The sequence below is a fragment of the Chelonoidis abingdonii genome, chromosome 5 (genome assembly GCF_003597395.2).
Source record: "Chelonoidis abingdonii isolate Lonesome George chromosome 5, CheloAbing_2.0, whole genome shotgun sequence".
Lineage (NCBI taxonomy): Eukaryota > Metazoa > Chordata > Testudines > Testudinidae > Chelonoidis > Chelonoidis abingdonii.
The window spans coordinates 90898494-90904273 of NC_133773.1; positions in this window are offsets into that span (position 1 = coordinate 90898494).

Below are 5780 nucleotides of genomic sequence, written 5' to 3' on the forward strand. Positions count from 1 at the left end.
AACATTTACTTTATTCATTTTTTTTATTTATCTCACTGGTCCTGACACCCCCCTTGTAAATTCGAACACCCCCCCTAATTTCAATTCCTGGGGAAACCACTGGCAGGAGGGGTCAAGGTGTGTCTCCCACCACTCTTCACTGCTCTCTGCAAGCTTTTTCTCCAGTCGGTTTTGGATCAAGCAGAGATGGGGCAGGGGTGTCTTTCATGAGTTAGAGAGGCTAAATACCACACCCTGGTTCCCCAAGAACACACAGATGACTGGTATCAAGTCCCCCCATTGATGGGGTGCTTGTGCTGACCAAGTATCCCCATCACATCCTTACTCCATGGTACCAGATCTGATCTTCCATCTCCCGTATACATTGGGAGACTCTGGGACCAATATTACAGGGTGAACATGAACCAATGACCTATGTGAGGGTGGCCATAATAAGTCAAGGACTTTTCTGGCCTTTTCCTGTCTCAACATCGGGGTAGGCACCGACCAGCCCACTTGATGCGTATTTTCCAACGGCTCAATGCCGTTCTTTCTTGCTGGTCAAGAAGCGTGGCCAACAGGATGGAGAAGACAATCTTGAGGGATAAACCATCTGACCTTCCATTCTTTGAACTGTGAAGAATGAAACCATTTCTGCCAGGGTTTTCCATTTTTCCCATTTAGGATTTCTACCTGACAAACACTGGGGCTGGCTCAATTCACATTAGAGCAGGGACCATCCCAGCTGTGTGTAAAAAGCTGCTTAGCAGTGACAGAGGCAGTGTTGGTTTTAGTAGAGACAGCTTCCACCCTGGATCTTTCTAAAACAAAGTCAGTGGATTCATACACAGGTGAGAAACTTTGGCAGCTAGAAACTCAACCAAATTTCTCAGCACCTACACTGTTGCTTGTCACAGGTAATGATGCATTCTGAGCTAACTCAATCAACTTACTTCCACATCCTTCAGTTGCAGCAAACTGCTTGCAAAAGCTAGCATGAGGTTTTATTCCTTCAGGAGCACTTTTAGGCAACAATTCATTCTCCCCAGAAATATAGTCCTTTCCCTTTTTAGCTAGGGGTTGTTCTACAGAAACATCTTCCTGAGCATCTTTCTGGGTTTCAGTTGAGTCCAGAACAACTTTTGAGACAACTGACATATCCTCAATCAGCATAAGCTGAGAGGCACTTTCTGTCTGCTCTGACCTGAGACAAAGCATTAATCAGGATGCTGAGGGACTGGCGACCATGTTTTTCCATATCCTCCCCTAACGTGACCAGCTCCTTCCAAATAATGTTCCTAAGAATCTCCTTGGGTCGGTGCTGCTCAGGGTTGTGGGAGGTAGGGGAATTAGGATTGGGAGGGTGCCTGGCAGAGTGAGGACTATCATTTGTAAATGTGATAGCCTGCACAGGCTCTGAGGTAGTCTTTTTGATGACTTGTCTTTTTAAAGACACCAGTGTCTCGCAGCAAATCTCCTGCCTGTTTGATTTTTGCCACTAGTTCACTCCAGGTTAGGTGTTGTAAATCCACACTCCCCATGGTCAATTTTGTCTGAGAATTTAGTCCTGCATAAATGCTGTGTGCTAATTCAAGTCCCTGATACCAGAAAGTGATTACCCCAGGCAGAAGAGAATGGGATTATGAATCAGAGAAAGCTGCCAGCGTTTTCTTTCAAATTAGTAAGCTTCTGGGGCCTATCCTGGTTTCTGCTCTTCCATTATATACAGTTTCTTAAAGGAAGATGCAGACAGTAATATTTTAAGAGCACTTATCATCCATTCCCGGGGTACAGTGGCAGTCCGCTCCCAAGAACCTATGCTGTGTCTAGACCATCTGCATCACAAGGAGAGGTGCATAACTGAGGCAATTGGGTTAAGTCCATGCCATCAGCAGAGGGTACATTTGCCAAACACAGGCCAGCCATGCAACAGCTGTGTCACGGTTCAGTGGCCCCAGTCTCTCAGCAATAGCCTTGGCTTGACTAGGAGACCATCCTACTACGTCCGTGACCAGCTCTGTTGTGGGAAGATTGGCTCCTGCAACTATGTTTTTAACCTCCCTTGTGGAAACAGGGGTAACATTATGCATGTGTGGCCAATCAGGGTTAAATGGGTTTTGGGAGACATCGGGGGGTATCTTTATTTTCCCAGGGGGATCCTAATCACAATCCTCTCTTAACTTTACAGCTGCTACCACCCCCTTATGGGCACTAAGTTGGGCACGTAATTACTAATCTTTGCCTCATGCTCCTGATGGTCTGCTGCTGCCTTTACTGCCCTGTTCTCTTCTGCCAAGAAGGGAGTTGTTGCTCTTTCCTCTTCTAACAGAACTTTTGCATGTGTTAACTCTCTCCTATACCGTTCTGCATTCCTGCTTGCTTTGTCTCTCTCCTCTTGTGTATCTCTGAGGACATTCTGAGCTTTTCTGCTATCAATTCACACCCGTCTGTCTCACATTTATTCAAATGTTGTTGTAAGTGCTTTTTCCTCAAGCTCTAGTTTCTGCCGTCTCTACCATCTCAACCATGTCCAGACATGCATAAAATAATGCCCATGCAGCAGCTGCATCCTTTGCTCTACCACGTGGCTTAAAGGTTGTGCAATATTGTCCAAAGCTCAGGGCTTGGCTACACTGGCGCTTTACAGTGCTGCAACTTTCTCACTCAGGGGTGTGAAAAAACACCCCCCGAGCACAGCCAGTTACAGCGCTGCAAAGCGCCAGTGTAAACACTGCCACAGCGCTGTAAGCTAATCTCCACGGGGAGGTGGAGTACCTGCAGCGCTAGGAGAGCTCTCCCCCAGCACTGGCCCCGCGACCACACTTGCACTTCAAAGTGCTGCCGCGAGAGCACTCCCGCAGCAGCACTGTGCAGCTCTAAGTGTAGCCATACCCTCAGATTAGCTTCAGTCAGGGGATTCTCACCCTCAAAACACCCCCTTTCCAGGGCCATTTCTCCTTCTTCATTACTCATCTCTCTAACCTGTTAGTTTTCTCCTGCCTCAAGCAAGCAGCAAAAAGGTCTTTCAGCCATCTCTGTTTCCCTGTTTCACTAATGATCCCCACCAACAGCTCTTTCTAAAACCTTTATTTTTAGGGCACTACTCTTAACACATTTCACAGTTCTACAGGTAGTCTAAGCATGATTCTTAACAGAAGGTTACCAAATAGTCTGAGAGAGAGACCTTGCTAAAGGAGCTTGGTCTGAAAAAAGAAAAAAAAAAGCTTACCTGGGTCTGTGCCTCAGTTTCCCTACTTCACAGAAACTAATCAACAATTACCACGTGATTAGGGTCACGTGCCCGCATTTCTCCACCAATTTGTTACCAAATCTGCCCATTACTTTGGGGTATGCTCATTTATTCAAGTTACTCTTCTGGGGGAGAGAGGGCAGGCAACGTACTGCTTGTGTCACTTGTATTTTCATATGGAGCTCTACTTCTCCCTTCTGCAACTTCCCTCCCAAAGGAGCTATCCTGGAGGACCTACGTTCCCCAGGGCTGGGTTCTTCCAGCCGCAGAACTGAATGAAAACACACACACACACACACACACACACACACACACCAAGTCTAAGTGGACTGGGTCAATCAGCACTTTCAAGCTGCCACCCTTATTGTCCCAGATTCAGCACGTCCCTATCCCCACTCTCACATCACAATTGCACTGGTAGTAACCTACTTGATGAGCAAACCCCACAGTATTTTGGGTGCTGCAGAGATCTTTAGCTTAAGTAAAAGAAGCGTTGCTGCAGAGTAAATGGGGGAAAGCTAAAAATACAAAAGAGTAAAGTTCAGCGAGAAAGAGAGAGAGAAGCAACCAGCTTAACCATAAAAGTTATTTATTGAAAAATAGTGATAACTACACAAGGAGAGCCTAAGCCAACTTAACATTAAGGGTTAATACCTAAGGGGGAAAGGAAAACAGAGGCGGGGGTGGGAAATCTCACCTACTCCTCGAGGCTTGAGCTGGTCGGGGTTCCCAGGTGATGGTGGTAACTCAGGGTCCTGAGTGCTGGAGACAGGCAGAGCCCCCAACACGATCAGTCAGGAGAAGATGGAGTCCCAGGCCTTGGCTACACTTGGAAATGTGCAGCGCTGGGAGTTACAGCTGTGGTCGTACAGCTGTGTAGGAACAGCGCTGCAGTGTGGCCACACTCACAGCTACCAGCGCTGCAGTGTGGCCACATTTGCAGCAGTTGCAGCGCTGTTGGGAGTGGTGCATTGTGGGCAGCTATCCCACAGAGCACCTTGTCCCATTTTGGCGCTGTGGGTTGTGGGAAGGGGACGGAAGGGTGCGGGTCATTCCGCTTCCTGTCCCAACGCCCCGTGGTGCATCGCTCCAGCAGTTTGGTGCCATTGTGAGTCTGCAGCGCGGTTTCTGTTAGAAATGGAGCCCGAGCTGCTGAGGACTTTGCTGATGAATGTCGCCAGCACATCACGTTTGGCAGTTGAGCTATTCCTTCTGCTCCAAAGTGACAGTGAGGAGTCCGACGACGACGATGATTACAGATATAGATTCACTGACGCATGTGACACTAAATTGCTTGTGGCATAACGGACGTGCTCAGCAGCGTGGAACGCCGCCTTTGGGCTCGGGAAACAAGCACTGAGTGGTGGGATCACATCGTCCTGCAAGTCTGGGATGACGAGCAGTGGCTGCAGAACTTTGGATGAGAAAAGCCACTTTCATGGGACTCTGTGCTGAGCTCGCACCCCACCCTGGCGCAAGGACATCAAAAAGATTGAGAGCTGCCGTGTCAGTGGAGAAGCGGGTGGCCATAAATTGCAGCTGGAAGATGGCAACTCCAGACAGCTACCGATCGGTCGCGAACCAGTTTGGAGTGGGAAAGTCGACCACGTGGAAGCTAGTTTGATGCAAGTTTGCAGGGCCATTAATTCGCATCCTGCTAAGAAGAACCGTGACTCTGGGGAATGTGCAGGACATTCTGGATGTCTTTGCACAATGGGTTTCCCTAACTGGGGGGCGATAGATGGGACGCATATTCCTATTCTGGCCCCACGGTGCCCACCAGGCATCCGAGTACATTAATCGGAAGGGGTATTTCTCTATGGTTTCTCCAGGCGCTTATGGATCACCGTGGGCATTCACTGACAGTTATGTTACACAGGCTGCCTGGAAAGGTGCATGATGCATGCATCTTTCGGAACAGTGGCCTTGTTCAGGAAGCTGCAGGCTGGGACTTTTTTCCCAGACCAGAAATCACAGTAGGGTGTAAACTCGATAAATGCCATTGTTTTAATTGTTCACTTTATTGATGAGTTCTGTTCACCAAGTTCACTACACTTGCCTGCATTGTAACTTCTGTTTGCAAGCTGTTTGAGCACGGTATTTCAATGACTTGGCATTGTGCCTCTGCTCATACAACTTTGTATTAGAAAATTGGTAGAAAACTTGTATCAAATTTTATAGCCCCTAAGGAATAGTATAGTTAAAGACTTTGAAAGAAACATTGCCTTTTTGCTGCTAGACAGTAGAATTGAGATCTTCCCCCCACTCTGTAATCAGTGGGTTGCCCCATTTGACTGAATGAGGTGTGAATGAGTGAGGCTTGGAAGACACCCACCTCCAGACAGCTACACACAGTTAAAGAGGGAATGAAGCCAGAGCTGAGACAATGCATTGTAAGTGGGCCCAATTAAAGGGGAGGCAGACATATTGACGACCTCAGGGATTAAAAAGCAAGCACCTTCTTTAAAACGCTCCTCTTTGAGCAGCATTGGGACAACACCCAGGAAAAAAGCAGCAGAGACCAACGGACAAGACCTAGATTTTGAATCTG